The sequence below is a fragment of the Monodelphis domestica genome, chromosome 1, assembly GCF_027887165.1.
Source record: "Monodelphis domestica isolate mMonDom1 chromosome 1, mMonDom1.pri, whole genome shotgun sequence".
In the NCBI taxonomy this organism is placed as follows: domain Eukaryota; kingdom Metazoa; phylum Chordata; class Mammalia; order Didelphimorphia; family Didelphidae; genus Monodelphis; species Monodelphis domestica.
Genome location: NC_077227.1, coordinates 338,376,580 through 338,389,346, shown reverse-complemented (window position 1 = coordinate 338,389,346; position 12,767 = coordinate 338,376,580).

Genomic DNA, 12,767 nt, shown 5'->3' with positions numbered 1-12,767 from the left:
CCTAATACATAAGCCTGATCATGTCACCCAACCTTACCCCATAATCAATAAACTCTAGCTGTTCTCTACTGCTTCTGGATTAGTACAAAATTCTGTTTTGCATTCAAAGTTTTTCAAAACCTAGCCCCCTTCTATCTGGTTTTAATACAACCTTACACTAACATATACTCTTTGATCCAGTGATACTGGCCTCCTGCCTCTTTACTTGAACAAGATACCCCATCTCTTTGCTCTGGGCATTTTCTCTGTCTCCCATGCCTGAAATCCTCAACCTCCCTGGCTTTCTTTAAGTGCAAACCAAAATCCTTTCCCTAACCCCTCTTAATTCTAGTGCCTTCCATCTGTTGTTTCCTATTTATCTTATATATAGTTTGCTTTGTGTATATGTATATATGCTGTCTTAAATTGCATGTCCCCATCATATTGCAAGCTCCTTCAGGGCAGAGGCTGTCTTTTGCCTCTTTTTGCATCCCTAGCACTTAACTCAGTAGGCATTTAATGAATGTTTATTGAGTTCTATTTTGAACATGTTGAATTTGAGATACCTATGGAACATCTAGTTTAAAATATTTGACAGGCATGGAGATGGGGAGCTGAAACTCAGGAGAGAGACTAGAGATGGATTTGTAGATGTAGGAGTCATCTCCACAGAGAGAATTAAACAGTAGAGCTAATCAAGTCACCAAGTAAGAATGTAATCAAGAATTCTTAAACTCTTTTTGGTGTCATAGACCCTTGTGGCAAGTTGAAAAAGCCTAGGGAACTATTCTCAGATATGGGTGTGTTTTTTTAAAAAAATTAAATAAATTCCAAATTTCAGTTTGGGGTGAGTGAAAATAAAGTTGTAATTTCTTACCCTATCCAAAAACTTATCCATAGACTCCAAAGTTAAGAATCCCTAATATAGAGAGAAGATGATCCAAGGCAGAGTTTTGGAGTATTTTGACAGAGTATGATACTGATGTTGAACCATCAAAGGAGACAGTAAGAAGAGTGGTCAGATAATAGGAGAACCAAGAAAGCACTGTCACAGAGTATCGCAGAGCAGAGGATAGTTAACAGTATCAAATGCTGCAGTCATGCAGAAAAAAAGCCTGGTAATAAGCCTCAATTTCAATACTTTTGAGACTAGTATTCATTGCTTTTAGCCACTAGAGGAATATTGACATTAAAAAATTGGATCTTATTTTAGGGAGAAACTTGGAGTCTCCCTGAGACAATCCAATACATAGTCCTATTTTCCTGTTTAATTCTGGTCCCAGGCCATTGTTCATTTGCTGTGTTTGTTCAGGATAAGAGGGTATGTATATGGTATATATGATACATACAGATAACATGCTAATTGATGAATTCTGTATGCATAAAATTTCATATTAGTTTAGACAAAATTAATTCAATATTCACTTAATAGTTTCTATGTGTAGAATTGGTGGCCACTAGAGTGGTGGCTCAGTGGACAGAATACTAGGCCTGGAATCATGAAGACCTGAGTTCAAATCAAAACACTTACTTTATGACCTTAGTCACTTAACCTCTGTTTGCCTTAATCCATGGGAGAAGGAATGGCAAACCATTCTAGTATCTTTGCCAAGAAAATCTCATATGGGGTTACAAAATGTCAAACATGACTGAACACCACCAAATGTGATTAGTTTGTTGGAACTCCTTACTTCCAATGTTCTGAGATTTGATGTATTCAGCGTATCTTCTGCAAGCAAGAACATTTGGACAACCTTGCCATTTATAGGAAATTCCTCTTCAATTAGACCCTTAATTACCTCCTTATTACTAAATGCTTTTACTAAAGGCCTTTTTATGGTCCTCATTTTCTTCTCTCTACAGCAGTAAATACAATTGACTATCCTCTCTACTTTCTGGAACATTGCCAGGTATTCTTTGGTAGATGAAGAATATTGTTCTCCTTCCACCTCTAGACCTTCTTGGTCTCTTCTGACTCTCTCATCCTCTGACCTTTAAACATGTGTTCAGTATTCTACCAATACCACAACATTTCCAAGACTCCTCTTTATGTTGTTGGAGCCACCATCCTCTCATGTTACCAAGTCTTAAATCTTCACACATCTGATTTTTCCTTTCTTTATACATCCAATCAATCATCCAATCTTGTTGATTCTACCTTGGCAATCTCTCACATCTGTCCCTTAACTTCAGTCCCATTACAACCACCTGAGTTTTCCTCTTGATGGAATTATTATAATCAGTGTACCTGTCTCTAAACTTACCTCGGCCTAAGGAATGCCATAGCATTCCTTTATTCAAAATTCTCAAGTAATTCCCCATTACCTACTGAATAAAATACAAATTCCTAATTCTATTATTCACAGCCCTCTATCACCTGGCTCCACTTTCCAGAATTCTCATACTCTTCACTTTTGCATATACAGCATTTTAGTCAAGTGGACTATTCTCCATTCTATGTTTTCATCCTGTTATCTCCCTTTTCCAAACCTTTGCTTAAGTGGTTTCCCATGCCTTCATGGATATCCTTTATCTATCTGTTGAAGTCCAGCCATTCAGAAAACCAATTTAGATGACATACCCCTTCCAGAAGACTCATCTGACCTTCCCTAATCATAAAACCTGTTGAAATTTCACAAAATGCTTTAACAAGTGAGAGTAAGAAGTGCAAAAATGATTCAAAATTGAATTATTTGTGCATTTCTTTTCCCTCTTAAATTTCAAACTCCATGAGGTAAGGGTCTTTGTATTCCTAGCATTCAGAGTGCTTTGCACAACAGTATTTTTAAAATTCTATTAAATTATATTACCATTTTAGTCATTGGATTCCTGGGATTGTATAGATTGGAAAGCATTTATTGTCCTGGGAACAAGATGCAAAATTTTAAGTTGATAAGAAAATGGTACTAAGAGCAAAAGCAATAGATACTTAAATGTTACTTTTATCATACTTTTATATCTCCTATGTCCAGGAGACATCAAGTATGAATACAAATGGTATAAGCTAAAAATGGTAGTGACTTTATTAAATGTTTTGTATATTTTTCTAATACCACCTCTTTTCTTCCCCTCATGCTCATCAACAACTGACAAATCAGAAATAACATATGGAGGGTAATAATGGTAAGGAAGGAACTAGGTCATTTCAAGAAATGGTTGAGTATTCTATGCATTTGTATTTGAAAGACACTGTGCCATAACATGAGTGTTACTTACTAGAATGTGTTTTATATAAATTACAGAAAACCCTTGAAATTAGGTCAGACATTTCCTAGCTATGTGACCCTGGGCAAATTACAACCCCAGTTGCCTAGTCCTTATCACTCTTTTGTCTTGGAACTGATTTTTAGTATCAATCTGAAGATAGAAGGTGAGGGTTTTGTTTTATAAAAAAAGAAATACAAACATGGGGGAAAGATATGGAAGAAGGGGGTACCACATGCATCTCATTTATTTGAATGGAACATACATATGCTTATATACACACACACATTCACACAATATGGCATAGCATTTATGTGCCTTTAGGAAAAGTCAACCTAATTATAGGGAATAAATATTAAAACTACAATAGTTGAAAACTAGTTAATCCTTCTCAGACCTAGACAATTTAACAAAAAAGATGAACTAAAAGGAAATCAATCAACTAATACTCTGGAAAAGTTAAAATTAATAGCTTTCTGGCAATTACTTAATGAGAATAATAAACATTATACATAGTCTCAGCAATGATGTCACTTTACAAAAAATGACCTTATACTAGAGCATTAAAACCTCAAATGAAAAAAAGCAGAAATATTAAACATCCTTTATTGACTATAATGGAATAAAAATTATAATAAAGGGCCTTTAAATAAAGCATTCCAACTTAGAAACTGTTACTATAATACTTTAAAAATATTTAATTTTTTTCAATTACATGTAAAAACAATTTTTTAACATTCACTAAAAAATCTTTGAAGTTCCAAATTCTTTCCCTCCCTCTTTTCCTTCCTCTGAATTGAAAATCTGTTATCCTAAAAAAGAACTACATTTCCTGGGAGCCCACTGACTTCCTTTCATTACATACTTCCTGTAGACAGGGGATAAATATTGAGTAGGCGGTCCTGCTCGATCTCTTGGGCATGCAGCAAGCGTGGTGACAGTGGTGAGTGGAGATTTTGAAATGGCTAATCAGCCCTGGGCAGGTGGTCTTTGTTTTGTATCCTTTTTATTCCTTGATTTCTAATGATCATTAATAAATCTCCCTAAATATAACATTTTTATTATTGACATTAAATTTAATTTTCACACACACACACACACACACACACACACACACACACACACACACACACACACACACACACCAACCCTCAGATGGCCAAGCAATTTAAGGTAGGTCATAGTGTGTGGTCATGTAAAATATAGTTCCATATTAGTCATGGTATAAAAGAAAATATAAATCTCCCCCAAAAACCTGCACAAAAAAAGCTCAAAAAATAATATGCTTTATTCTGCATTCAGGCTTCATCAGGCTTCTGGAGGTAGATAGCATTTGTAATCATAAGGCCTTGGAATTAAATTGGAATTTTGTATTACTGGGAATAACTAAGTCATTCACAATTAGTCATCATACAATATTGCTGTTACTAAGTACAATATTCTCTTGGTTCTACTTGCTTCACTCTGCATAAGTTCATGTAGGTCTTTTCATGTTTCTCTGAAATCATCCTGCTCATCATTTCTTATAAAACAATAGTATTCCCTCACAACTATATACCAAAATTTTCTGAGCAATTCCATAGTTTATAGGCATCTCCTCAATTTCTAATTCTTTGCCACCCTGAAAAGAATTGCTATGACTTATGGAGAAAGGAAAAATTTATGATAAAAAAAGAGATAGAGAGCATTATATATGGTATAAAATGAATAATTTTGATTAAATGAAAATTCTGTATAAAGAAAACCAATATAACCAATATTATAAGGGAAATAACAAGTGTGTGGGGGGGTGTTTTATAACAGATTTCTCCAGTAAAGGTCTGATTTCTCAGAGTTATAGAGAACTTAGGATAATTATAAGAATATGTCATTCTCCACTTGAAAAACGGTCAAAGAATATGAACAGCCAATTTTCAGATGAAGAAATCAAGTATATATGAAATAATCATATTAAAAAATGTTCTAAATCACTTTTGATTAAAAGAAATGCAAATTAAAACAACTCTGAGGCACCACCTCATTTCTATCAGATTGATCAATATGGCAGTAGAGGAAAATGTTAAATGTCGGAGAGGATGTGACAAAATTGGGACACTAATGCATTGTTGGAGTTGAGAACTGATCTAACTATTCTGGAAGGCAATTTGGAACTATTTCCAAAGGACTCTAAAACTGTGCATACCCTTTGATCCTGTAGTATCACTACTGAGTCTGTATTCCAAAGAGATAATTAAAAAGGGGGAAGGACCAACTTGTACAAAATATTTATTTATAGCTGCTCTTTTTGTTGTGGGAAAGAATTAGAAATTGAGGAGATGTCCATCAATTGAGAAATGGCTGAACAAATTGTGGTATTTGATGGTGATGGAATACTATAGAGCCATAAGTAATAATGGACAGGATGATTTCAGAAAGAGTTGTAAAGATCTATATGAACTGATACATAGAGAAATAAGCAGAACCAGAACAACATTGTACACAGTAATAGCAATTTTGTGAGATGATCAACTGTAAAAGACTTAGCTACTCTCAGTAATACAATGATCCAGGAAAAGTCTGAAGGACTTATGACAAAGAATGTTCTCCACCTTCAGATTGCTTACCATCTCTGAAAGGGGAGGGAGGGAAGGAAGAAGGGAATTTGGCTCTTACAATTTGAGAAGATGAATGTTTAAAATTGTTATTATGTAATTGGGAAGATAAATTTTTTAATAACAAAAAAAAAGAATACAGCTGCTATACTTTTTTAGTATATATAGGTACTTTTGCTTAAAAAAAAAACCCTCTAAGATTCTGAAATAGTAGTGGTATTATTGGATTAAAAGAGACTAATAATATAATACTGAAGAATTAGAGGGTAAAAGAAGAAATCAATGAATTCAATCACAGCAATACTTAGGAGGAAATTTACATGAATAAAAAAAGTCCTCAAAAGAAAAGTGAAACAACTGAAAAAAAAATGGGACATGAAATGAAAAGAAAAAAAGGAAATCATATTAAAAAACCAATTCTACACAAAATGAAAAATTAAAAATCAAAAGAAGTATTTCTAATCTTTTGATTTTTAAACTTTTTCAAAAGAAACTCCATTGAAATGAAATAAAACTAGGATCTTTAAAAAATAAAATATATAAGTCATTGGTTAAATATATTTACTATATCCCATAGATTTTGATAGGTTATCTCTTCATTGTTCTCTTCAATGAAATCAGTAATTGTTTCTTTGATTTGTTTTTTGACCCATCAGTTCTTTTTGAAAATTTTATTTAATTAGTTAATTTAGAACATTATTCCTTGGTTACAAGAATCATATTCTTTCCCTCCCCTCCCCCCACCCTTTCCCATAGCCACAATTCCACTGTGACCCTCCAGTTTTGAAGAATTAGATTATTTAGTATCCAATTGATTTTAAATTTGCCACTCCATGAGCTCTTATTATGATCTCATTGATCTAAGAAAGTTGCATTTATTATTTCTGCTTTTCTGCATTTATTTGTGATGTTTTTATGCCCTAGTACATAGTCAATCTTTGTATATGTACTATGTGCTGCATAAAAGAAGGTATGTTTTTTCATCACTATTCAATTTTTTCCAGACATCTATTAGCTCTAATTTTTCTAATATTTCATTCACTTCCCTTACTTTTTATTTTTTGTTTCAATTTGTCTAGTTCTGATAGGGGAAGGTTGAGGACGCCCACTAGTATGGTTTTTCTTTCTATTTCCTCCTTAAGCTCCTTTAATTTCTCCTTTAAAAATAAGGAAGCTGTACCATTTGGTGCATATATGTTGACTACTGATATTGCTTCATTATTTATATTACCTTTTCTCAAGATGTAGTTTCCTTCCTTGTCTCTTTTAATCAAATTTATTTTTTCTTTAGCTTTGTCTGAGATTATGATTGCTACTCCTGCCTTCTTTGTCTTAGTTGCAGCCCAATATATTCTGCTCCAGCCTCCTTTACCCTATGTGTGTTTACCTGCCTTGTGTGTGTTTCTTGTACATTATATGCTAGGATTCTGGTATTTAATCTACTCTTTTATCTGTTTGTGTTTTATGGGTGAGTTCATCCCATTCACATTTGTATTTATGATTGCCATCTGCCATCTGTGTATTCCCCTACATTTTGACTTCCTTCTTTAATCCTGACCTTTCTCCTTTGATTCTTTCCCTTCTTTCCTGTGTTTTTCTCTTAGTCAGTCTCTCCCCACTTTCCCCTCTTTTATATTACTCTCCTTATCCCCCCTCCCTTTTACTATAGGACCTTTTGGTCACCTCCCCCCAGCCTCTCCATCCCTTGTATTACTCCCCTCCCCACCACCCTGTTTCTTATCCCCCTTCTACTTTTATATAACATAAAATTCTATACGCCAATGAGTCTGGCTATGCTACTCTCTCTGCGCCAATTCCAATGAGTACAATTTACATCACCAACCTTTTCCTCCATTCAATTATATTCATCTTCCTCCTACCTGCAAATTCTTTTTGTGATATATTTTGCCCCATTTTACTTCATTTTTCCCATTTCCTTTAGTCTTATCCTCTTTCTTCCCTCCCCAGTTTTATTTTTATTTTATTTTAAAACATATTATCCTAATCAGCTAACTACCACCCCTTTTATGCATACTTCTAACTACTATGATGATAATAATTTTTAAGAGTTACAGATATCATCTTTCCATATAGGAATATAAGCCATTTGACCTTATTGAAGCCCTTAAATTTTTCCTGTTTCTTATTTACCTCTTTATGCTTCTTTTGGATTTTGTATTTGGGCCTCAATTTTCTGTTTAAATCTGGTCTTTTCTTCAGGAATGCTTGAAGCCTTCTATTTTATTAAACAACCATACTTTCCCCTGAAAGAGTATGGCCAGTTTTGCTGGGTAGTTGATTCTTGGTTTTAGACCCAGTTCCCTTGCCTTTCAGGATATCATATTCCAAGCTTTCTGGTCCTTGGGTGTGAAGGCTGCCAGGTCCTGTGTGATCCTGGCTAAGGCACCATGGTATCTGAATTATTTCTTTCTAGTTGCTTGTGGTATTTTCTCCTTGGTCTGGGAGCTCTTGAATTTGGCTATGATCTTCCTAGGAGTTGTCATTTCGGGATTTAATGCAGGAGGTGATCTGTTGATTCTTTCAATCTCTATTTTACCTTCTTGTTCAAGGATATCAGGGCAGTTTTCTTGGATAATTTCCTGTAATGTGATGAATGTGAATTTTAGATTTTCTCCATTTTGCTTAGTCTTAAAATTCTAGCAACCAGGAATGTTAAGGATTAAGTGTTGAGGAGGATGGCCTATGGCCGACATGTGCTAGCAAGTGACAAATAAGAAACAACTGACAGATCCCCTGGGCTGTCCTAAGTCAAACGTAAGCTACCATTGGTACATGTGAGACATAGGAAGTGATGTAAAGACAGTCAATATATTTTATATCACTTCCTCTCTCTGGGGGCTCTCACTCTCTGGCTTGGAGGTTGGGAGTGCTGGGTGGCATTTTGGTATGCTTGCAGCTCTTTTTGGGTTTTGGTGTTTGCGGCTTGTCAGTGAGGTGACTGGGAGAAGCTCTGTAGCATGGGTTAGATGAGGCATCTTCCCTGAGTGACCTTGGTGAGGTGACTGATTCCTCCTTTCCTTGACCTCCAACTCTTATCTGACTTGAGTATTTTATTGGGATTGAATTTTAGTCCCTGACAACCACTAGTATGATATATTCAGTCAACAACCCTAATTTTCACCCTTAATATGACTAGGCTTTTTTTTCCCATCATAGCCTTTGGGTAGTCCAATAATTCTTAAACTGTTTTTCCTAGATCTATTTTCCAGGTCAGTTTTTTTTTTTCTATGAGGTGTTTCATATTTTTTCTATTTTTTCATTCTTTTGCTTTTGTTTTATAGATTCTTAAAGCCTTGTGAAGTCATTAGCTTCTACTTGTTCAATTCTAATTTTTAAAGCCTGAATTTCACCATGACTTTTTGATCCTCCTTTTCCTTTTTTAATCTATTTTTCTTCTAAAGTAATTCTTTTCGTCTTTTAATTTTTGTTGTCTCATTTTTCAGCTGGTCAGTTCTGGCTTTTAACACACTATTTTCTTGTTTTAGTTCATGTGCCTCTGTGTTTCCAGATGACCTATTTTGCTTTTAAGTTCTCTTTTTCCCCAATTTTCTTCAACCTGTCTTTTTGTTTTTTGAATTCTTTTTTTGGACTCTTTCAGTGTCTGAGTCCAATTTGCTGGATTTTTTTGAGGTTTTGCTTGATATTCCTTGGTCCTCCGGCTGAAAAAAAAAACCCAAACCAACCAACTCTCTCCTTTTCTCCTCTCTGCCAGCCATCTCCCTGCCAGCCATGGTAAGAGCCCTGACCTTTGCATGGTGATACCAAGGTTCTGTCCTGGTTGCAGCCTTTGCTGCAATCCCAGTCAGCCCAAGTCCGACTTCAGGTCTCGGTGCAGTAGGTTGGGGAGAGGTATTGGGTCTCACCTGTATACCCTAGAATTCAAATTTCTCTGCATACCTTTCAAGTTGCATAAGTAGGAGAGTCCTGTGGCTCCAATCTTGTTATTGGGTTTAGATTTCTGTCTTTTTTGAAATGTCTTTTTTTATGTTTTTTTTAAATGTTTTTTATGTTTATGGATAGTCACAGAGGATTCCACATCTGCTTCTAAGCCATCATGTTGACTCCCTGAACATGTTTAAAAGGAGAGGAAAACACAATTTCCAGGGTCAAAAATAAAAAAAGTTAATTCATAAAACGAGACAGAAATAAAGGAAATTAGAAACCATTTTGCCTAATATGCCAACAAAATTGATAACAAATTAAAAGATCATGCATGAAAAATAAAAAATGGACCTTTAATATGATTAACAGCATTGCCAAAAACCAAGAGTTTACACTGTATATGATAGAGAAATATATGACCTTTATAGTAAGATAAACAATGAAGCAAAGTTGTCCATTATCACTAATATTATTTTATATTGTTCCCAAAGTATTAGCTATAGCAATCAAGAAGAAAAAGAAATTGAGAGAATAAGTCTAGGCAAAAAACAAAAAGCAACCAAAATCACCACTTTTTATGCAGTTGATATGATAATCTACAAGTAGAAAACTCTAGGGATTCAGCTAAAATTAATTGAAATAGCAAACCATATAGGTCATAAATAAGCTCACATAAGTCAGCCTTTCTATATATTACTAACAAAACCAAGAATAAAAATAAAAAACAAAGCCAAGAAAAAAAATAAAAATATTTATCTATTTTTTCTATTAAATTTAATTTAATATTAAATTTATCTATTTTATCTATTAAAAATATTTAAGAGTCCAATTAGGACACACAGAGAAGGTATATGACTATAACTATAAAACACTTTAAAGAAATTTATTTTAAAATAGGCCAAAGAATTGGAAATATAATAATTTGATAATCCATAAGTATTATGTGCTTTCTATTTCTAGGCACTGTTGTAAGAGCTGAAGACACAAGTACAAAAAATGAAAAAATTGTCTACTTTCAATTGATTTACATTCTAATGGAGAGACAAGTCCATATAAAAATATATATATGGCATACGTGTAAAATGTGTAAATTACTGCCTTCTACAAACCCTGCTTAAGTTCTTTTGTGGCTATTTAGACTATGGAAGGAGTCCACTGGCTAGTTAGATTTTCTTGAGTGTCCAATTAATAACTATTTAAAAATTTAATATACATAGCTTCTGGAGAATTTCATTTGTTACAATCTGAAAAGATTATAATTCCAACCTAATTTTCAGAGGAAGAAATCTAAGCTATCAATAACCATTTAAAAAAATGCTCACTCATGAAAGAAATGTACATTAAAATAACTGAGATTCTGCCTCATACCCATCAGAATGGCAAAGATGATAAAAAGGGAAAATAACAAATGTTGGAGGGGCCATTGGAAAACAAGTACTTTAATGCACTGTTGGTAGAGCTATAAGCTGGTTCCATGTATTCTGGAAAGCTATTTTGAACAATACTCAAAAAGTTACTGAACCATACATACCTTTTTACCCAGTGATATCACTCCTAGGTCTGTATTTCAAAGACATAAAAGAGGAAAAAGATCCATAAATACAAAAACATGTATAGCAGCTCTTTTTGTAGTGGCAAAGAAGAAAACTAAGGGGGTACCCATCAATTGGAGAATGGTTGAACAAATTATGGTATTTAAATATAATGGAATATAATTGCAGTTAGAATGCACAGAGCCAGGTGAAAATTTTAACACAATAACAAATTGTCAAGATTACCAACTTTGAAAAAATTAAGAACTCTAATCAATGCAATGACCAAACCCAATTCCCTAAGACTCATGATGAAATAGACTCAGGGAAAAAACTGAAATATTTTTTGGACATGGTCAATAAAGGGATTTGTTTTTCTTGACTATAGTACATATTTGTTACAAGAAGTTTATTTTTTTTCAATGGGTATGGGGGGAGGGAGTAAAAATAGATTTTCATTTTAAAGAATATGTACAGGCATTTTTAAAAGAAGAAATTAAAATTTAAAATTTAAAATGCTCCAAAGCACTAATAAGAAAAAGGCAACCTTACATCCATCAGGTTGGCAAACATGACAATTAAGGAAAATGATGATTATTGGAGGGACTGTGGGAAAACAGGTATAATAATTCCATGTTGGGGTTACAAATTGGTTCAAGCGTTCCAAAAACAATTTGGAACTATTCCACACATACCTTTTAACCTAATAGTATCCCTTCTGGTAATGGTGATAATGTGTTTCTAGCATTATGTGGGGTAGAAGGTAAAAAATTGATCAGTGGTAGATTAACTACTTTCTTTAAGCTATCTCCCATCCTCCTATGGGAAGTGCCTCTCCCACCTTCTCCTTTTTAAGGTGATTTTCCTTGTAGTCAACATCCTCAGCTCCATCCCTAATGAAATTCATTTCACATTAGTTAAAAGTGAGAAAGGGGGAAAATGCCTGAGATGCTACCTCTGTTTCATCCCACCACCTCCATCAACCTGCTATCTTTCATTTTGAGTTTATGCATTGGTTTTGATTCATGTTTTTCTCTCTTCTTGTGGGAAGCAGTTTTAATAAAAATTATTATCGATAAAAGTTCCCTTTTTAGGTAGAGCTAAAAAAAAAAAGGAAGAAGGAGGCCTGTAGTACCAGCTTTCTAACCATTCTACAAAGTAGTAATCATTAAAAACTACTTGAAGGAGCAGCTAGGTGGCTCAATGGAAAAAGAATCAGACCTGGAAGTGGGAAGTCCTTGGTTCAAATGTGGTTTCAAATACTGCCTAGCTGTGTGACCCTGGGTTTGTCACCTAATTCCAATTGCCTAGCCCTTATAGCTTTTCTGCCTTGGAACCAATACTTGGTTCTAATCTATTGATTCTAAGTCAAAAGATAAGGTTAAAAAAAACCTACTTGGTACTAGTTAAAAAATAAAATAAGGGAACAATGGGACAATTCTATGAGAGTAAATTCAAGAGCAAATAAATATAGTAATGTAGTACTTGATAAACCCAAGGACTCAAAATTACTAAGAAGATTACTCACTAGTAAACAGAACTGTTAGAAAGCAATTTG